The following is a 22791-nucleotide window of genomic DNA, read 5'->3' on the forward strand; positions in this document are numbered from 1 at the left end:
ACTTCAGGGAAGCTGTGTGAGCTCAGTTTGGGAAGATGCCGCTGGAGAGGATCACAAACTGGCCAGACTGGAAACCACCCGTGGCTGCCTTTTTTCTTTCCTTTTCTTTTCTTTTCTTCTCTTCTCTTCTCTTCTGTTCTCCTCTCCTCTCCTCTCCTCTCCTCTCCTCTCTTCCCCTCCCCTCCCCTCCCCTCCCCTCCCCTCCCTGACACTGTCTTGCTCTGTTTCCCAGTCTGGAATGCAGTGACACGATACTGGCTCATTACAACTTCCGCCTTCCAGGTTCAAGCGATTTTCCTGCCACAGCCTCCCGAGTAGCTAGAATTACAGGCACCTGCCACCACGCCTGGCTAATTCTTGTGTTTTTAGTGGAGACAGGGTTTCACCATGTTGGCTTGGCTGGTCCTGAACTCCTGACCTCAAGTGCTCCACCTGCATCAGCCTCCCAAAATGCTGGGATTACAAGTGTGAGCCACCTCACCCAGCTTGAAAAATCTTTTCATGTGCTTTTTTCGTCTGTATACCTTCTTTGGTGAAATGTCTGTGTCTTTGGCCCATTTTCAAATTGGATTTTTTTAAATTGTTGAGTTTCAAGAGGTTCAACGAACCATATTGTAACATGTCAGAATTTTCTTTTTTTTTTTTTTTCTTTTGTGAGATGGGGTCTCGCTCTGTTGCCCAGGCTGGAGTGCAGTGGTGTGATCTCGGCTCACTGCAAGCTCCGCCTCCCGGGTTCACGCCATTCTCCTGCCTCAGCCTCCCGAGTAGCTGGGACTACAGGCACCGCCACCATGCCCAGCTAATTTCTTTTTTTTTTTCTTTAAGGCTGAATAATATTCCATTTCATGTATATATCACCTTTTGTTTACCCAGTTATCCATTGAACATTTGGGTTGCTTGCACCTTTTGGCTATGGTTCCCAGTGTGCACATGGTATATAAACATCTGTTCCAGTACCTGCTTTCATTTTGGGATATACTCAGACATGGAATTGCTGAATCATATGGTAATTCTGTTTTTAATTTTTTAAGGAATCATCGTACTGTTTTCCACAGTGACCGCACCATTTTATAGTCCCAGCAGCAATGCATAAGGGTTAGAATTTCTCTGCATCCTTGCCAACACTTTTTTTTTTTTTTTTCTGAAACGGAGTTTCACTCTTGTTGCCCAGGCTGGCAACCTCTGCCTCCTGAGTTCAGGTGATTCTCCTGCCTCAGCCTACTGAGTGCCAACACTTTTTATTTTCTATTTTCTTAATAATAGCTATCCTAGTGCGTGTGAAGTAGTAACTGGTTTTGATTTGCATTTTCCTAAGATTAGTGCTGTTGAGCATCTTTTCTTGTGCTTATTGGCCATTTGTATATACGTATTTTTTTTGGAGAAATGTCTATTGCCCATTTTTGTTTTTGTTTTTTTGAGACGGAGACTAGCTCCATTGCCCAGGCTGGAGTGCAGTTCCAGCTCACTGCAACCTCCTACTCCTGGATTTAAGCGATTCTCCTGTTTCAGCCTCCCAACTAGCTGGGATTATGGACGCATGCCACCCCACCCGGCTAATTTTTGTGTTTTTGGTAGAGATGGGGTGTCACCATGTTGGTCAGGATGGTCTCGAACTCCTGACCTCAAGTAATCCACCAGTTTCAGCCTCCCAAAGTGCTGGGATTACAGGCGTGAGCCACCGCCCCAGCCTATTTCTTATTTTTGAGTTGAGTTTGATTTTTTTGTTTTTGTAGTTCTTTATATGTTCTTGATATTAATCCCCTATCAGCTATATAATTAGCAAATATTTTTGCCCATTCCACAGGCTACTTTTTAATTTTGTTGATAGTGTCCTTTCATGCATTTAATTTTGATAAATTCCAGCTTACATGTTTTTTTCTTTTGTTGCCTATATAATTTTCATTTCAGTCATCAATTACGATTTGAAAACCTCTGGAGTAGAAGGATAGTCTGTTGTTTTTATCTGCATTTCTGCTTTTCTCATTGTTTTTTCTTCTTTCTTGGTGTTCCGAGATTCCTTCTTTTATTACTTGAAGAATTTCCTTATTCTTTAAAGGTATGTCTGCTGGTAACAGTTTATTCATTTTCCTTTTGCCTGTGAATGTCATTATTTCACCATTATTCCTGAAAGATAATTTCACCACGAATAAAACTTATGGTTGACAATTCTTTTCTTTCAGAAGTTGAAAAATTTTGTGCCACTTTTCTTCTATCCTTTATAGTTTCAGATGATAAATCTCTTGCCACTTGAATTGGTGTTCCTCTATAAGGTAATGTGTCTTTTCTCTGTGATTGCTTTCAAAATCTTTATCTTTGTTTTCAGAAGTCTAGTGATATGTCAGGGTTTCTGTGGGTTTACCTATTTGAGATTTGATCACTTCCTGCATCTGTAGGTTTATATTTTTCTCCAAATATGGATTTTTCCAGCCAGTATTTTTGAATACCCTTTTAATTCCATCCTCTTTTCTTTATGGGACTCCAGTGATACAGAGTTAGATCTTAACGTTACTGTCTTACAGGTCCTCAAGACTTTTAACTTCTTTTTAGTCATTTTTCTTGCTGTTGTTCAGATTGGGTGAATTCTGTTGATCTGTTGGTCCTCACGTTCACAGATTCTGTCTTCTGTCATCTGCTATTGAGCCCATTAGGTTGAAAAAAATAATTTTTTTGACAAAAATTGTGTGTATGTATTGTGTACAACATATATTTTGGTAGATGTATACGTTGTGGAATGGCTAAACTGAGCTAATTAACCTGCATTACATCATGTACTGAGCATTTTTTTTGTGCTGAAAACACAATCGTAGCAATTTAAAGTATGCAGTAAACTATTATTATAAACTGTGGACACCATGTTTGTGCCATACATCTCTTGAACTTATTCCTCTTAATGGAAATTTATCTCCTTTGATCAACATTTCCTCACCTATCCAATAAGTTTTGTTTTTTGTGATTTTTTTTTTTTTTTTTTTTGGTTGGTATTGTAACTTGTTTTATCATCATTTGGTTGGTTTTACAACTTTTTTCTTTGCTGAAATATTCTATTTTTAAAATCTGTTTTAAAATTTGTAATTGATTGTTGAAGTGTTTTTAATGATAGCTGATTGAAAATTTTAAAAAAAAAAAAAAAACCTTTCCAACATCTAATACACATCAACATTAACATTTTTATTTTCTTTTTCTTATCCAAGTTGTGATTTTCTTGGTTCTTGGTATGATGCATGAGTTTTGATTGTACGTTGGACATTTTGGCTTCTAGATCATTTTTAAATAGTCACTTTTCCGCTAAATATGATTAATACATGTTTACTATAGAAAATTTGTAGACTATTAGAAAATACGAAGAAAAACCAATCATCCTTACTTTTACTACCAAAGGTCATAACCACTATTAAGTTTTTGTATATTATATATATATAAAAAACACATCTGTATATATCCCTATCCCCCTAAATATAGCTAACATTTTCACATATGAGGGTATTGAGATGTGGAGGGTTTTGAGTAACTTTCCCAAGTCACAGAGCTACCAAGTGAAACAAACCCAAGCTTTTGACCCCTAAGTCTATTTAGCCACTATGCCCCATTCCCGCTTCTGTTTTTCTTCCTTAATGCTTCAAAAAAATTGTTTCAGTGGGAGAATGAAGTTATTTGAGGAGAAATTAGGGTGTTATAGCCATCTTAACGGACTTAATACAGGGTTTATTTTGGGTAGTTCAGTATTTATGGATATTCATGTACTTGCATGCATTCTGGAGGTTATCTCAGGCAATAGAGAAATGAGCTTTGATATTTCTGTATATGCATTTATTTAGGGACACTTGTATCAACAAATACCTCCTTAAGGTTGAAGGCCTTTTTTTTTTGACAGATTTTTAAATCTCCTTTTAAGACAAGTGCAGAAATATGAAACAACATACAACGAAACCCAATTTTTTTCTTATCAGTGTTATAATGAAATGATGTTATTTGAGGACCTTCTGCATGTTGTTTTCTTAAGGTTGCAGTTTCTAAGAACCTATCAGTGATGAAGTGAGGATGTAACTGTAATATTTTAATTAAACCATTGTTAGCTTTCTTATTTATTGAACAGCCACCGTATAGGAATTGTTTCATACATTATGTCGCTTAAGTGACTGTAGGTTGCTTTCTCTCCATATATAGACAGACAGGTAGGTAGGTAGATGGTAAGCTTAGTTGGTCACTCACATCAGTTGGGTTTTAGGGTGGCTGCCAAAGCATGGATTTAGAGGAAGTTATCAATCACTGCATTCAGTAGTGACCATATGACAGCTTAGGAATATTTTACTGTCTTTTAGTTCCTCCTTGATGAAGAAAGCTAATCCAGGTATCTGGAGTGGAGTTGTTCTCTACTTAGTACTTAGGGGACACTGCAATGCTTTATTGCTGGTGGTAGAAGAAATAAAATTTCAGTTAGATTTTAGTAGTTCTTTGGAATCATGTAGTAATTCTCCACATTTCTCATTGTTGGTAATTAAAAAGAATAACTATTGTTTGTGTTTTGTTAGCACATAAATCTGATTAATTTCTCATTGAATTTGGAAAAAAAGAACACAAACCTCAGACTAACAGGAGATCATATTCTCTAGTTAATATTAGGATTCCTGAATATCTTCCTTTTGCCTGATCATTGGGATCAAAATCTTTTTATCATGAAGCTGTTTCTGAAATTATAGCAAGTGAATAGGAAATAACCTGATATTTTTGTTTTGACGTTGTTTTTTAAGAACCTTATCTATGTGACAAAATAACGTTTAACATTAAAGTTAGTGTCAGAAATCATATAACGTTTTAAAGTTCTGTGGAAATAATGGTACCGTTCATTCATTCATTCATTTAGTCATTCATTCATTCATTTATTTTGAGATGGAGCCTCGTTCTGTCGCCAGGCTGGAGTGCAGTGGTGTGATCTCAGCTCTCTGCAACCTCTGCTTCCTGAGTTCAAGCGATTCTTGTGCCTCAGCTTCCCGAGTAGCTGGGACTACAGGCGAGTGCCACCACGCCCAGCTAATTTTTGTATTTTTTGGGAGAGACAGGGTTTCACCATGTTGGCCAGGATGGTCTTGATTTCTTGACCTTGTGGTCCACCCGCCTTGGCCTCCCAAAGTGCTGAGATTATAGGCGTGAGCCCCCGCTCCTGGCAATGGTACCTTTTAATAAATTAGTTTTAATTTTTGTGGAAATGGTATTATCTTCCTAGTGCACAGGGCCCTTGAGAGAGTACAGTGGAATAAAAGTTCAAATATAATAGGAGACAAATTGTGTTATGCTTTGAATGCTATGGTAATGACTTGTGCATAGCATTGTAGTGTAGATATGTGGAATTGTAATGCAATTCTCTTCTCAACTTTTAAAAACAATTTTTTTAAGATTTCAGTCAGTCTCTTTTTTTTTTTTTTTTTTGAGATAAAGTCTCGCTCTGTTGCCTAGGCTGCCGTGCAGTGGTGCGATCTCAGCTCACTGCAACCTCCGCCTCCCGGGTTCAAGCAATTCTTCTGTCTTAGCCTCCTGAGTAGCTGGGATCACAGGCGCACACCGCCACGCCCAGCTAATTTTTGTGTTTTTAGTAGAGATGGGATTTCACCAGGTTGACCAAGCTGGTCTCAAACTCCTGACCCTAGGTAATCCACCTGTCTCAGCCTTCCAGAGTGCTGGGATTACGGGTCTGAGCCACCATGCCTGGCCAGTCGGTCTCTTTTTCTCCTTTTCCACTCTAACCAGTTATCTAGATTGTTCTATTCTACCTCCGAAATAGATCTAACATTTCTTTCTTTTATTATTATTATTATTATTATTATTATTATTATTATTGCAATGGAGTTTCGCTCTGTAGCCCAGGCTGGAATACAGTGGCACGATATTGGCTCACTGAAACCGCCGCCTCCTGATTCAAGCAATTCTCATGCCTCAGCCTCCCGAGTAGCTGGGATTATAGGCACGTGCCACCACCAGTGGCTAATTTTTGTATTTTTTTTAGTAGAGTCAGGGTTTCACCATGTTGGCAAGGCTGGTCTCGAATGCCTGACGTCAAGTTGCATTTGGCCTCCCAAAAGGATCTAACTTTTCTTTTTTATCTCCTTTATGTGATTCACACCCTCATTTTCTCTTTCTTCTCCTATTAGAGTGGTCTGTTGCTTTTTTCCCTTTTACTGACCGCTTCCTCAGCCAATTAATAACTGTTTATTATTGGCTTTCAAAATGTTTAACTTCAACCCAAGTAAAAATTAAGAAATTCCTGGTACATTATGACACAGAGTGTATGTGTATATTTAAATTAAAAAAAAAACAAAACCGCAAAGGTTTAATGAAAAATACCCTTTTAAATTACTACTTGATACAATTGTGTTTTCATTTTAATTCTGTTATACTCTACTTAAAAATTACTGGTAGAAAGCAACTAAATTGAATTTGAAACTCCCAGCAGTTTGAAAAATTGCTTTACTTTACTTTCAGTGTAATCTTTTAAAGACATATTTTATACTTTTTAAAATCTTTTTGTGAGTCTATTGTTTACAGAGTAGTGGCCTTCAGATATAGTTTTGACTATGACTCACTAGAAGAAATAGATTTTACACCTGTGACCCAGCATACACTTATGCAGAAACGTATACACACACACACACACACACACACACACCCCCACACCCACACACACACCCACCCACCCACACTCCAGAAGCAATTTTATGTCTCTCCTTTTTTTATTTCTTCTTCTCCTTTTTTTATTTCTCCTTTCTCCCTACCTTGATTACATGACAAATTTTCATTTATTCTTCTGAATACAGCTGAGACATTCTTGAAGTTGATGTAATATGGCAAAAAACAAAGATTTCTTCTCAGTGACAACAACGGTGTCACCAAACCAACTTGGAAAGAATTATTTTCTGAGAGAATTAAACCACACGATCTCAATTAAATCAACGTGCATGAATTACACAAGTTTTTTCTTTATAAAGACCTGACAGTAACCTGCTTGGTGATACTAGCTTATTTAAATAATAGGGATTGTAGCAAACGATGTGGTCATAGTGGACTCATGTAAAATGGAGCCTTATTAAGGGTTAGCTTGTCAGGTATCATCTAAGTTCAAGTGAGTGGGCTTTTTTTTTAGCCCAAGGATGGAACCTGTTTCTGGTGGAGTTATTCTTGGTAATATGTAAATGTTTTTATTAGATATATCATTTTTTTGTGTGTGCGGATTGCATACTCAATAAGCAAACTTTACCCCAAGTATTTATGTTGGAAAATTTTAAATTTGCAGAAAAGTTGGAAGAATACTGAGTAACTTTACATTTTGTCACATTTAGTTTGTCCCTTTCTCTTTATACACACATGTATATATTATTTTCGCTGAACTGTTTAAAAGTTAGTTGCAGAGATCTTGTTCTTTTCCACTGAAATACTTTATCATGTATTTCCCAAGAATAAGGACAATAGCCCACAAAGCCAAATACAATAAATTTAACATTATTATTCATATATCATCAGTTTTTCCTATAGTGTCATTTATATCTGTCTGTTTTAATGAATTGCATTTAATTGTTATGTCTTTTTTGTCCCCTTTAATCTAGAACAGTCCCTTTTGCTTTTCATTTCTTTTGTAACATTAACATTTTTGAAGAGTTTAGGATAGTTCTGCAGAATGTGTCTCAATTTGTATTTGATTGTTTTCTCATAATTAGATTTGGATTAACCATTACTGGCAGAGATATGCCATAGGTCATGAGTTCTCAGTACCTAGGGGCACATGATGTCAATTATCCTGTTGATGATGTACCTAAGTTTGAACTTGGTTAAGGTGGGTTCCACCAGATTTTGCTATTATAAAAGATACCTTTCTCTTTATAATTAATAAATAGTAAGTACCCATTAGTTTTAGTATCCATTGATTATTTTTACCTGAATCATTTATTTTCTTGTAATGATATTGTAAAAATGGTGATTTTTTCCCCCATTTGTAATTTCTTTGAAATTTATTAGTTGGCAACCTTCATTAGAGAATCTTAGGATTACAGTTTGGCTTCCCACTTAGTAGGCTTGTAAGGGAGATTAGACTGGGCAGAGATACATGCGGGCATGCATGTATTTTATTTTATTACTACTATTTTTTGAAACAAGGTTTTGCTTTGTTGCTCAGGTTGGAGTGCAGTGGTGTAACTGTTCACTGCAGCCTCAACCTCCCAGGTTCAAGCGGTCTTCCCACTTCAGCCTTCCTGTTAAAGTTACTAGGACTACAGGTGCTTGCCACCATGCCCTTTATTTTTTGTATAGACAGGGTCTCACCTATTTCCCAGGCTCATCTTCAACTCTTGGACTTGAGTGATCCTCCCTCCTTGGCCTCCCAAAGTGCTGGGATTACAGGCATGAGCCACCGTGCTTGGCTTAATTTTATTGTTGTTGTTAATAGAAAAATTGTCCTTGCGGTTTCTATATTAGTCACTTTTGAGCTTTATTAGAATGGATCAGCAACCTTATATCCCATCAACCCCCTTTTTGTTTTTTTGTTTTTTTTTTGAGGCGGAGTCTCGCTCTGTAGCCCAGGTTGGAGTGCAGTGGCCGGAACTCAGCTCACTGCAAGCTCCGCCTTCCGGGTTTACGCCATTCTCCTGTCTCAGCCTCCGGAGTAGCTGGGACTACAGGCGCCCGCCACCTCGCCCGGCTAGTTTTTTGTATTTTTTTTTAGTGGAGACGGGGTTTCACCGTGTTAGCCAGGATGGTCTCGATCTCCTGACCTAGTGATCCGCCTGTCTCGGCCTCCCAAAGTGCTGGGATTACAGGCTTGAGCCACCGCGCCCGGCCCCATCAACTCTTAATACTTGACTCACTTGAGTTTAAGTTGTATATCCTGGAGAAGTCATCTTGACTTTTGGTATTTAATGATGTTTCTTGACAGTTAGCAAGTTATATGGCTTGTTCTGGGGGAAGCCCTTCTGCCTTGCATCTTACCCGTTTGTATTGCATTTTTACAGTGACTTATTTCAAGGCAATGAGGACAAGAAGGATGCAGAATCAAAAAAGGCATTGGATTTAATGGTTAAAGGTGGTGTATAAGGGACAGGAATGCAGTTTGAGTAAAATGGTGAATACTTCTAGATAGGCACAAAAATTTTGTTTCCTTGAGTTCACTTTTTAAAAATTAATAAATTTTATGTTTTAGAATAGTTTTAGCTTTATAGCAAAATTGAGGGGAAAGTAGAGTTCCCATATTCCACCCCGTTTGTTTCCCACTGTTGACATCCAGCACACTGGCACATTTGTTTCCAGTGATGAACTTACATTAGCATATTATTGTCACCCACTGTTCATAGTTTATGTTAGGGTTTATTCTTGACGTTGTACATTCTGTGGGTTTTGACAAATGTTTAATGACATGTATGCCACATTGTAGTGTCATACAAAATAGTTTCATTGCCTAAAAATCCTGTATATTTTGTCTGTTCATTCTTCCTTTCCCGTTAGCCCCGTCAGTCACTAATCTTTTTACTGTCTCCATAGTTTTACCTTCTCCAGGATGTTGTAGAGATGGAATTGTACAGTATGTAGCCTTTTCAGATTGACTTCTTTCACTTAATAACATGCATTTAGGATTCTTTCTTTCTTTCCATGGTTCAATAACTAATTTCTTTTTTTATCTGAATGTACCATAATTTATCTAGTCAGCTAGTGGTTGTTTATGAATTTTGGCAATTATGAATAAAGGTGCTTATAAACATTTGCGTGCAGGTTTTTTTGTGGCCATAAGTTTTCAGCTTATTGGGATAAATAACAAGAAGCCTGATTACTGGATAGTAGAGTAAAAGTATGTTTTGGAAGAAACTGCCAAACTGTCTTCCATAGTGGCTGCACCATTTTGCATTCCCACCTGTAGTGAATGACAGTTCCTGTTGCTCTACATTCTTGCCAGCAGTCGATATTGCCAGATTTTTGGATTTGGGCCATTGTAAAAGGTGTATAATGATATCGTCTTTGAATATGCCATTTTCTAATCACATATGATATATAATGGTTTGGATATGTCACTCCTCTAGATCTCTTGTTATGGCCAGGGTGGTGACTTATATCTATAATCCCAGCACTTTGGGAGGCTGAGTTGAGAGGATTGCTTGAGGCCAGGAGTTTGCGACCAGCTTGGCCAACATAATGAGACTGAGACTCTGTCTCTACGAAAAAGAAAAAAATCAGCCAGGTGGTGGTCAGCACACCTGTGGTCCCAGCTACTTAGGAGGCTGAGTGGGGAGGATCACTTAAGCCTGAGAGGTCAAGGCTGCAGTGAGCTATGATTGTGCCATGGCACTCCAGCCTGGGCAACAGGGTGAGACCCTGTCTCCAAGGTTTGGGTCATGGGGGAGGATCCCTCATGACTTGCTGCCATTCTCCTGATAGTGAGTTTGTTTTCACGAGGTCTGGTTATTGTAAATTGTGGCACCTTGCCCACTACTCTCTGTTGCTCCTACTTTGATGAAACATCATGTAATATGTTTGCTCCCACTTTGCCTTCCACCATGAATAAAAGCTTTCTGAGCCTACCCTGAAGCTGAGCAGATGCTGGCACGATGCTTCCTATACAGCCTTCAGAACTATGAGCTAGTTAAACCACTTATAAATTACCCAGGCTCAGGTATTTCTTTATAGCCATGCAAGAATGGTCTAATACATGTGATATTGAACATCTTTTCATGTGTTTATTTGCCATCTTTATGTCTTCTTTGGTGAGGTGTCTGTTTCAGGGCTTTTACCCATTTTAAAACCAGGTTTGTTTTCTTATTGTTGTGAAGAGTTCTTTGTGTAGTTTTGGATAACAGTCCTTTACCAGATGTGTCTTTTGAAAATATTTTTCTCCCAGTCTGTGGTTTGTCTTTTGATTTTCTTGACAGTTGCTTTTTGCAGAGCAGAAGTTTTTAATTTTAATGAAATCCAGCTTATTCGTTTTTTCTTTCATGGATTGTGACTTTTGTGTCTGAGAAGTCATTGCCATAGCCAAGGTCATTAGATTTTCTTTATTGTTATTGTCTAGGAGTTTTACACTTTTGCATTTTAATTTAGGTCTGTGATCCATTTTGATTTAAATTTTGTGAAGGGTGTAAGGTGAGTGTTTACATTCTTTTTTTTTTTGACATGTGGATGTCCAGTTGTGCCAGCACTGTTTGTTAAAAAATCTGTCTTTGCTCCATTATCTTACCTTTGCTCTTTTTTCCAAAGATGATTTGTTGTATTTATTTGGGTCTGTTTCTGGGTTTCCTGTTCTGTTCCATTGATTTATTTGTCCTTTTCCAAAATACAACACTATCTTGGTTACTGAAGCATTATAATAAGTCTAGTAGTGTCAATCCCTGCGACTTTGTTTTTCTTTCAATGTTATGTTGGCTATTCTAGGTCTTTTAGCTCTCCGTAAAAACTTTAGAATCAGTTTGTTGATATCCACAAAATAATTGCTGGGATTTTGATTGGAATTGTGCCAAATCTGTAAATCAAGTTGGGAAGAACAGACATGTTGATATTGAGTCTTATTCATGAACTTGGAGTATCTCTCCATTTATTTAGTTCTTTGTTATGTTCCATCAGTTTTGTAGTTTTTCTCATATAGACCCTGTACATATTTTGTTAGAATTATACCTAAGTATTTCATTTTTTGGTTGCTAATGTAAATGGTAATGTGTTTTAAATTTCTTTTGTACATACAGGAAAGCCATTGGCTTTCCTTGTATTTTGCAACCTTGCTTGTTAGTTCCATGAAGTTTTTTTTGTCAGTTCTTTCTGATTTTCTAGCTAGACAAACCTGTCATCTGAGAACAAAGACAGTATTATTTCTTCTTTCCCAATCAGTGTACCTTTTTCCCTTTCCTGTTTTACTACATTAGCTAGGACTTTGAGTATGATTCGAAAAGCAGTGGTAAGAGGAGGCATCCTTGAATTTTTCCCCATCTTAGTGGGAAAGCTTTGACATTCTCACCATTAAGTATGGTGTTAACTGTCGATTTACTTGGTAGATTTTTGTTTTTTCATCAAGTTGAGAAAGTTCCCTTCTATTCCTCATTTGCTTAGCATTTTCATCATGATTGGGTATTGGATACCGTCAAATGGAATTTTTGCATCTATTAATATGATCATGTGATTTTTCTTCTTCAGCCTGATGTGATTAATTACATTGATTTTTTAAAATGTTGAGCCAGTCTTGATAAATACTGCTTGATCATGATATGTAATTCTTTTTGTACATTGTTGGATTTAATTTGCTAATATTTCGTTGAGGATGTTTCCATCTCTGTTCATAAGAGATTGGTCCGTAGTTTTCTTTTCTTGTAATGTCTTTGTCTGGTTTTGATATTAGGTTAGTATTGTCCTCACAGAATGACTTAGGAAGTAACTGCTGTATTTCTGAAAGACATTGTAGAGAATTGGTATTATTTCTTCTTTATATGTTGATTAGAACTCACCAGTGAACCCATCTGGATTTGGTTCCCTCTGTTTTTGAAAGTTAGTTATTGATTCAATTTCTTTAATAGATATAGGTCTATTCAAGATTGTTTTTTTTCTTCTTGTGTGAGTTTTGGCAGATTATGTTTTTTAAGGACTTGCTCCATTTCATTTAGCTTTGCAAATTTGTGGACATAGATTTATTTACGATATTAGTTTATTATCTTTTTAATGGCTTTGGGGTAGTAGCAATTAGTAAAGATCTTCTCTTTCATTTATGATATTACTAATTTGTCCTCTGTCTTTTTTTTCTGAGTCTGGCTAGAGGCTTATCAGTTTTATTGATCTTTTCAGAAAAGTTACTTTTGGGTTTGTTAATTTACTCTGTTGATTTCCTGTTTTCAATTTCATTGATTTTTGCTGTAATATTTATATTTCTCTTTATCTGCTTACTTTGGAGTTAATTTGCTTTTCTTTCTTGCTTTCTATGATGAAGTTTAGAGTATTATTATTATTTACAAATTTTATTTAAGAGACAGGATCTCCCTACATGGCTCAAGCTGGAGTGCAGTGACTGTTTCCAGGTGCAATCCCACTACTGATCTGTGTTTTGACCTGCTCTGTTTTTAACCTGGGCTGGTTCACCCCTCCTTAGGCAACCTGGTGGTATCCTGCTCCCAGGGGTGTTGATGCCAAACTAATCATGGAGGTTCACTGGGCATAGTGTACTACAGTCCAGAACTTCTGAATTCTGTCCATTTTTCTGTCTTCACCACCCAGGTAACTGGGACTACAAGTGTGTACCAGTGCTCCCAGCTGAAGCTCTGATTACTGATTTTTTATCTTACATGTGCATTCAAACTATAAAGTTTTCCTCCAAGCACTGCTTCTGTTGCATCCCACAAGTGTTAAATTGTATTTTCATTTTAATTTAAAGTATTTTAAAATTGCTCTTCACATTTCCTCTTTGATTAATGTGTTTATTTAGACGTACTTGGGAATTTTCCTGCCACTTTTTTGTTATTTATTTCTAATTTAATTCTGTAGTCTGAGAATAGACATTATATGATTTCTATACTTATAAATTTGTTAAGGCGTGTTATTACTCGGAATGTGGTCTATGTTGGTAAATATTTCATTCGAGCCTGGAAAGAATGTTCAGTCTGCTATTGTTGGATGAAGTGGTCTATAGATGTCAGTTATATCCAGTTGATTGAAAGTGCTGCTGAATTAAACTATATCTTTACTGATTTGTTGCTGGCTGGATCTGCCCATTCCTGATAGAGGCATGTTGAAATCTCAACTCTGATAGTGCATTTATGTATTTTCTCTTGAAGTTCAGTTTTTTTTTTTGTTTTCATTTATTTTTACTCTCCATTGTTAGGCACATATATATTAAGGATCATTGGATCTTCTTGAGATACTGATCCCTTTATCATTACTTAATGCCTCTCTTTGTCCCTGGTAACTTTCCGTGCTCTGACGTTGGCTCTGTCTGAAATTAATATAGCTGCTCCCACTTTCTTTTGATTAGTGTTAGCATGGTGTATCTTTCTCCATCCCTTTGCTTTTAATCTGTATGTGTTTTTATATTTAAAATGGGTTTCTTGTTCATATAGTAGGATCTTGTTTTTTGGTCTGCTCTGACAATGTCTTTTAATTGGTATATTAGACTTGATGTTTAAAGTGGTTATTGATATAGTTAAATTAATATTCACCATATTTCTTAACGATTTTCTATTTGTTGCCCTGATTGTAACTTTTTGTTATGCACTTTTTCTGCCTTTTGTGATTTGAGTATTTTATATGATTTCATTTTTCTCTCATTTTTGAGCACATCAGTTATATATATATATATTTATTTTATTTTATTTATTTATTTTTGAGACACTGTATCACCCAGACTGGAGTACAGTGGCGTAATGTCGTCTCACTGCTCCACTTCCCTGGCTCAAGTGATACTCCCACCTCAGCCTCTTGAGTAGCTGGGACCACAGATGCACACCACCATGCCTGGCTAGTTACTGTTTGTACTTTTTTTTTGTAGAGGCAGGGTTTTGCCATGTTGCCCAGGCTGGTCTCAGACTCCTGGGCTAAAGCAATACTCTCACCTTGGCCTCCCAAAGTGCTGGGATTATGGGCATGAGCCATCACGCCTGTCCTCCACTTTTTTTTTCTCTTTTTTTTTTTTTTTGAGATGGAGTCTTGCTCTGTCATCGAGGCTGGAATGCAGTGTCACCATCTTGGCTCACAGCAACCTCCGCCTTCCATATTCAAGCAATTCTCCTGCCTCAGCCTTCCGGGTAGCTGGGATTACAGGCGTGCGCCACCACGCCTGGCTAATTTTTGTGTTTTTAGTAGAGATGGGATTTTGCCATGTTGACCAGGCTGGTCTTGAACTCCTGACCTCAAGTGATCTGCCTGCCTTGGCCTCCGAAAGTGTTGGGATTACAGGTGTGAGCCACTGCGCCTGGCCTTTTTTTTTTTTTTTTCTAACTTAAGTGTTTGTCCTGGAGCTTGCAATATATATTTACAGTTTTTCCAAGCACATTGTTAAATAATACTGTGTTGCTTCATGGGTTGTGTAAGTACTTTATAATAACAAAATATTCCTGTTTCCTTGCTTCTGTCCTTTTCTATCTTGTCATTCATTTCATTTATACATAGGCATACGCAAGCAAATACATCATTGCTATTATTTTGAACTGTTACCTTTTAGCTGAATTAAAAATAAGAAAAATAAAAGTTTTTATTTTACCTTCACTTGTTCTCTCATGTTCTTCCTGAGTTTCTGACCTATATCTTTATCCTTCTCTTTCATGAAATTATTTTAATATGTCTTGCAAGGCAGGTCTACTGGCAACACATCTCTTTGATTTTTGTTTGAGAATGTCTTTATGTTTCTTTCACTCTAGAAGGATAGTGTCACATGGCATACATTTTTAGATTCATGTTTTTTTTTTCTCTCAACACTTTAGTGTTTCATTCTACTCTCCTGTTTGCATTGTTTCTCAGGAGAAGCTGGTCTTCCGTAGGCAAGGTGTTTTTTGCCTCTGGTTTCTTTCAAGATTTTTTTCTTTGTTTTTGATTTTCTGAAGCTTGAATATGATATGCTTAGATTTTTAAAAATTATTTTTAGGTTTTTAGGGGCCTCAGTCTTAATATTCTGAGTTTTATGGATCTGTGGTTTGGTGTCTGATGTGAACTTGGAAATTTAGTCATTTTTGTTTCCTTGTGTTATCAGTGTATGTAAGTTACACTGTTTTTAGTTGTCCTACAGTTCTTAATGTTCCACTCTTACTTTTTCCTCTGTTTTTTCTTTGCTTTTCAGTTTTGGAAGTAGTTTCTGTTGTTAGACCCTTAAGTTCAGAGATGCTTTCCTTAGCTACGTTCAGTCTATTAACGAAGCCATTAAAGGCATTCTTCGTTTCTGTTACATTGCTTTTGATTTCTAACATTTCTCTTTATCCTTTCTTAGAATTTCCATTTCTCTGCTTACGTTGTCTATGTATTTGCATATTGTCTAGCCTTTTCATAAAGCACCTAGCATATTAATCATAGTTTTAAAAAATTCCCAATCTGGTAACTCCAGAATTCCTGTCATGTCTGTTTTTGATGCTTTCTCTGTCTCTTCAAACTGTTTTTTGCCTTTTATTATGTCTTGTAATTTTTTATTGAAAGGTATACGTGATGTACTAGGTAAAAGGAACTGCTGCAAATAGGCCTTTAGTGATGTAGTTATAAGGGAGGCATTGTGTAGTCCTAGTATTAGGTCCCAGTTTTTTTGGTGAAATTGTGCTCCTGGACTGTGAACGTAACCATTGTTTCTCAGTCCCCCACCCTTATCCCTGTCACCTTTAGGTGGGATAGAATGGCTAGAAGGGGCTGGAATTTGGTATTTCCCTTTCCTCTTGTGAAAGGCTAAAGTGAACTGGAGTTATTCACCGTACTTCTTTATCCACAGGTAGGTTAGGCTCTGGTAAATTAGTTTCTGTTCAAGTCAGGCCTTGTTAAGAACTGATTGCTGTGGCATATTTCAAAATTGTTCCTTTTTCCTTTCCCCTACCAGAAGCACAAAGGGATTTTTCTCTGATATTTACTGTAAGGGCCTAGCAGAGCTCCTGAAGGTAAAATTCACAAGAGTGTCAGGGCCTTACATGACTGGGTCCTCCTGGAGTTTTAAATTGTCATTTGTTTGCACTGAGTCTCCAACAATTTGTTGTTATAGTTGAAATATTCTTACCCTGGCACTGGTTCCCAAGGAAGTTTCTGCTTGTGGGTTTCTGTTCTGATGACTTGGGATTTTTCTCTATCTGCCTGCCTGTCTCTGAATTTTGGGGGACAGTGGTTTGCCCTGTGACCTCACTTCTCTGAAGGATCTCACTAGAGCTATTGATTTTTCAGTTTGTTCAGCTTTTTACTTGTTAGGATGGAGTGGTGACTTTTAATCTTCTTGTATGTAAAGAAGGAACAGGAGGCCAGGCACAGTGACTCACGCCTGTAATCCCAGCACTTTGAGAGACTGAGGGGGGCGGATCACGAGGTCAGGAGATCGAGACCATTCTGGCTAACACAGTGAAACCCCATCACTACTGAAAATACAAAAAATTAGCTAGGTGTGGTGGCAGGCGCCTGTAGTCCCAGCTACTCGGGAGTCTGAGGCAGGAGAATGGTGTGAGCCTGGGAGGCAGAGCTTGCAGTGAGCGGAGATTGTGCCACTGTACTCCAGCCTGGGCGACAGAGCAAGACTCCGTCTCAAAAAAAAAAAAAAAAAAAAAAGAAGGAGGAACAGGAAACTGACAGTGGCTTAAAGGCCGCTTAAAGGTTACAAGTTTTAAAGGGGTTGAAAAGAGATTGGTTTGTGGGAATTTGGAGGCTACATCCTTTCAGAGAATAAGTAGTTAGAGGGGATAGCAAATTAAGGGGAGTAGATTTTTCAGAATAGCAAAAGATAATACTTGATAATTTTTTAAATTCTTAATAGTAAATAGTTAATTTATAAATTAACTATTTATAACTTAATAAATAGTTATAATAAATAAATAAATTAAATAACTTAATAGTATTTTATAAATCAATCATCGAGGTTGGATTTTTTTGTTTTTACCCTAGTGTATTTGAAAGTAAATGATGCTTTAGTTTTAATATTTGCCGATGTATTTAATCAAAACCTAGAGAATTGAGGTAGACATTGTATCAGAAGAAAGCAGTTTTGAACAAAGAGAGCGAATTATTAGTCAGTTAACGAGTGTCAGCTGTTTCATAAGCATCACATAACATTTCCTAAATTGTACACTGCATTGTTCAGTTAAAGGAATTGGTGTTCTGCGACTTTTTGACAGTTAAGTAATTTGAGAACTTCTGCATTTTGGGTCTTTGCTCTTGGAAATCCAGAATGTACATTAACCTGTTTATGCCTAGTGTTCCATTAATGGAGCGCTAAGCATCTGGGAGTTCTTTATATCCTACTGCTCAAGGTCATCGCCAAGGTCCGATTTTTCACACTCAAAAAGTTGCAACCTTAGACATAAATACAGGAGCCCTATGAGTCATTAATATACTAAACAAACTTTCTTGTTTAACTCTGCTTCTTCTAAACTTATGTGCTTAATGATCATTCTCCGCAGGGCATGTTTTGAGAAACATAGTAATAGCAAGACGTTAGGTTTCTCTCTACCTGGTGCTTACAATGGGAGTAGTATAGAGGAAGAACCCAAGTTTAGCCTTTGGAAAAACCTGCGTTTGTGGTTTTTAATGCTTTTAGTGAATCACTATATTGGAAAAGTTAATTTAAGCTCCTCATGAGTGTTTCCTTTTGTAAAATATAGTAACCTTTCTCCATTTCTAATTCACAGTGATGCTGATGTTTTATAGTTACCAAAAAGGCTATAATAAAGTACTTACATATAAGGTTTGTATATGGTTCTTTTTTCTTTCTTTTTTATTGTCTATATGTAAGGTACACAACATAATGTTTTGATATGCATATATTTAGTGAAGTAATTACTACAGTCAAGTAAGTTAACATATTCCTCATCTCCCACAGTTAACCGTTTCTCTCTCTCTCTCTGTGTGTGTGTGTGTGTGTGTGTGTGTGTTAAGAGTGCCAAAAAAAATATGGAATGCTTCACAAATTTGCATGTCATTCTTGAGCAGGGGTCATGTTGATCTTTTCTCTATCATCATTCCAATTTTTAGTATATGTGCTGCAGAAGTGAGTACTGTATATGGTTCTTACAAAGAAGGGGAACATTTGACACCTGCTTTCTGGTGGTAGGTGTGATATTGATGTGAATTGTTCCAGGAGTCACAAACCTATATCGATGTTGAAAGAATAAATCAGTATGCAAGAGAATGGTGTGTAAACATTTTATAGAGGCAACAGTGCTAAGGAGTTATACTGTTTTCTTACGATTTTTTTCTTTTGGACACTTTAATATGTTGCGAAGAGATGACCAATAAAACAAGAATAATAGATATTTAGTGTTGCTTATTAAGAGTTAAGCTGGGGGTTGGGTGCAGTTGGCTCACGCCTGTAATCCCAGCACTTTGAGGGGCCAAAGGAGAGAGGATTGCATGAGCCCAGACCGAGCAACATAGGGAGACCCTGTCTCTACAAAAAATAAAAATAAGAAGTTTAGCAGGGCATGGTGGTGGCACACCTGTGGTCCCAGCTACTCGGGAGGCTGGGGTAGGAGACTCACTTGAACCCAAGCGGTTGAAGTTGCATAGAGTTCTGATCTTGCCACTGCACTCTCACCTGGGTGACAAAGCAAGATCAGTCTCATAAGCTGGGCAGGGTGGCCTCTGCCTGTAATCCCAGCTACTTGGGAGGCTGAGGTGGGAGGACTCTTGAGGCCAGGAGTTTGAGACCACCCTTAACAACCTAGCAAGATCCTGTCTCAAAAAAAATATTAAAATAAAAAGAATTAAATGGATTACAAGAAAACTTCCTTAGCTGGTAAGTTTATCCTACTTACTAATGACAGAAATATAGTTGAAACATGATAGAATAAGGTTTTGGATGAAATCTTATGCAATTATTTATAAGGTAATATCTACAATTCTAATTATTTTGTTGTAAGGATGTTAAAATGAGTTTTAGAATAATGCATATAATAGTTGGGGATAGAAGAGCTTTTTATATGGAAAGAAAATATTCAGATTTTTTTTTGTGTTGAAAAAGTTTAAAAGATGATTATATGATTAAAACTTGCATAGTTAATGAACAGAGAAAATGAAAAATGGTGACACAATCCTGAGAGGTATAAAACTGTATACGCCAAAGAGGCAGATGCATGAATTTCTGTCCTGTCTCTGACCTTCGTGGGCATGAGACGTTAGTCACAGAAAGGCAGAAAAGATGAGGCAGGGCTAGGTCTTGGCTCTGAGTCACCCATTGACTCAGCTGTTAGTACCAACCACTTAGTCTTAGGCCGCTGAACAGTACATATGTGAATTTTCAAGTTACCACTGTTGTGGCCTCTGCAAACATTTGGCAGTACTGGGGGTTAAGGGAGATTAAGTCCAAGATAATAAAACAGATGAGGGAGAGGGTAACAGCTGGACAACACATTGTTATGAGATGTTTAGTGTAGATGGAATTTTGACTGTCTAATGTTTTATGTATATGCACAATTACATATAATATGTATGCACATACTAATTTTAAAGCATGCTCCCTTTAGTGTTGAAATGAAAGTTTTAGTATAGAGTTTTTCTGTGTTTAGAATTATTTTTTTTTCCTTGGGTATACTTTTTCTTGAAGTATAACACATACAAAGCATAGTATCTTAAGTGTTCAGCACAATGAATTTTAACAAGTGGATGTACCTGTGTAATCCATACTTAAAGAACCCCAGAATATTATCAGCATCTTAGATGTCTTTTTATGCCTGCTTTCTGCCTAATATGCACACCACCTCCTCCTGAAAAACAAAATTCTAACTTCTTGTATCCTAGATTATTTCTGACTTTTTGAGTTTTATATTATAAAATTGAATCATATACAGGTTGAGTTTCCCTTAATGCTTAGGACCAGAACTGTTTCAGATTTCGTATTTTTGGGGGGCTTTATTTGCATTATACCAGTTGAGCATCTCTAACATGAAATCCAAATGCTCCAATGAGCATTTTGTTTTTGTGTCATGGTGGTCCTCAAAGTTTCAGATTTTGGAGCATTTTGGATTTCAGTTTTCAGATTAGGGATACTCAACCTTTAATATCCATTCTTTTGTGTGTTACTTTGTTATGTTGATGAGATTTATTCATGTTGTCTCATGTAGCACTATTTCCCTTATCTCCATTGCTTGTGTTACATTGTGAGTATACCAACAGTATATTATCTTTCTCTACTAGTGATGGACATGACCTTTAAGGTGTGTGTAGTTTGACTATTACAGATAGCATTACTATGAATTTTCTGATAATGACTTTTGATGAACATGTATAGACATTTATGTTATACAGCTAGGATTAGAATTGCTGGATCATAGGATGTTCATTTAATAAGCTTGGTAGGAATTGCTGAATAGTTTTGCAAGGTGTTTGTACCCATTTAAATTCTGAGTAGCAATGTGTGAGAATTTCAGTTGCTCTACATTCTTGTGAACATTTAGTATCAAAATAAAATCATTGTAGTGATTTAGTTGGGTTGGTGGTGTAATAGCTCTTGTGGTTTTAAATTTTTATTTTCTTGATGTGATGATTAATGGAAGTGTGTATCTTTTCATATGTTTATTGGTCATTTCTGTAACTCTTCCATGAAGAAGTCTTTTGATTTCCAGTTTTCTATTGGTTTGTCTTTTTTTGTATTTATTTCTGGTTATTCTCTGTCTTGGCTATGAGTCTTTTGATGAGTATATGTGCTTTTGAACTGTTGATTTTTTTAACAGAAGTTAATTTTATCAGTTTTTTTTTTCTTTGTGGTTGAAGTGTAGCACACATAAAGCATAGTATTCCATAGTATACTATACTGAAGCATAGTATTCTAAGTGTTTATCACAATGAATTTTAAAAAGTGGATGTACCTGTGTAATCCATACTTAAAGAACCTCAGAATATTGTCAGCATCCTAGATCTCTTTTAGGGGCTGCTTTCTGCCTAATACGCACGCTACCTCTTCCCGAATAAACAGAATTCTAACTTCTTCCATCCCAGATTATTTCTGACTTTTTCAGCTTTATATAATAAAATTGAATCATAAACAGGTTGAGGTTTTTTGAGTCATGTTTAAGAAATCTTTGCGTGCTCTAAGGAGACAAACATATTTGCCTGTGTTTTTTCCTAGACACTTTATTATCTTTTTCTTTTAGATATAGTGTACATATGGAATTGATTTTTGTGAATGGAGCAAGGAAGAGGTCAAGATTCATTTAAAAACAATGTGGATATCTAGTTGACCCATTTCCATCAAGTAAAAAGCTCATATTTTTCAGACTCATCATTGTCATGAATCAATGGCAATACATGTGTGAGTTTGTTACATCTCACTTCTGTCCCATTAGTCTACTTGTCTATCTTTGCATTAATTCTTAATGTATAATAGCATGACTAATTGTTCTTCAGTAGGACCTGTCTCTTTTTCACTAGTGAAATTGATACTTTGTGACCTTTTTCATTTGTTCAGTCTTCTCTAGTCGACCAATTTTGTTAATCTTTCCAAGAACCAATTTTTCATTTTTTTTTCCTGAAGTCTTGTGTTGTACCTTTGCTTTTGATTTTGTTAATTGTGTCCTATTTATTTTCTGTCTTTTCAGGTTTAACTTTTTGTCTTTTCTAATTTCTTGAGGTAGATACTTAAATAATTCCTCTCTGTCTTCTTTTTTAATATAATCATTTAAGGTTACAGATTTCCCTCCAAGCATAACTTCAGCTACATGTCACAAATTGTTATCTGACCTATCTGCATTTGGTTTCTTCACTAGCATATTGTGAAGACATATTTCCAAATAGATGGCAACTTTTATAGTTTTTTTAGGGGTTAGTAATTTTTCGATTAGTTCCCTTGAGAGAACATACTCTGAATGAATTCAGTCCTTTGAAATGAGGCTTGCTTTTTGATTCAGCATATGGTTTTGGATGAATGTTCTATGTTCACTTGAAAGATGTGTCTCTGTATATATATATATACACACACACACACACACATATATATACACACACAAACTTTTATTGGATTCAGCTTTCTTCATGGGTCAATTATATTTATGAATCTTGGTTTTGTATATGTTCATTGATTTTTTTTTTTCTTTCATGTGCTTTTTAAATAAACTCTTGAGAGAAATGTATAGTTTCCCATCCTACTATTGTAGATTTATCTATTTTAGGGGTTTTATCTATATAGAACTACATATA

At 36.5% G+C, this 22791-nt stretch overlaps 1 protein-coding gene and 1 non-coding gene across 6 annotated transcripts in view; one reads left to right on the forward strand and one right to left on the reverse strand.

Moving 5' to 3' along the window:
* The window catches only part of RASA1 (RAS p21 protein activator 1), a 120748-nt gene that overhangs the window by 12086 nt on the left and 85871 nt on the right, over positions 1–22791 (forward strand). The window lies entirely within an intron of this gene.
* On the reverse strand, positions 18547–18657 carry LOC112627203. Its single transcript, XR_003120062.1, has one exon. It is a non-coding gene; the product is annotated as a U6 spliceosomal RNA (small nuclear RNA).

The sequence above is a fragment of the Theropithecus gelada genome, chromosome 6, assembly GCF_003255815.1.
Source record: "Theropithecus gelada isolate Dixy chromosome 6, Tgel_1.0, whole genome shotgun sequence".
In the NCBI taxonomy this organism is placed as follows: Eukaryota; Metazoa; Chordata; class Mammalia; order Primates; family Cercopithecidae; genus Theropithecus; species Theropithecus gelada.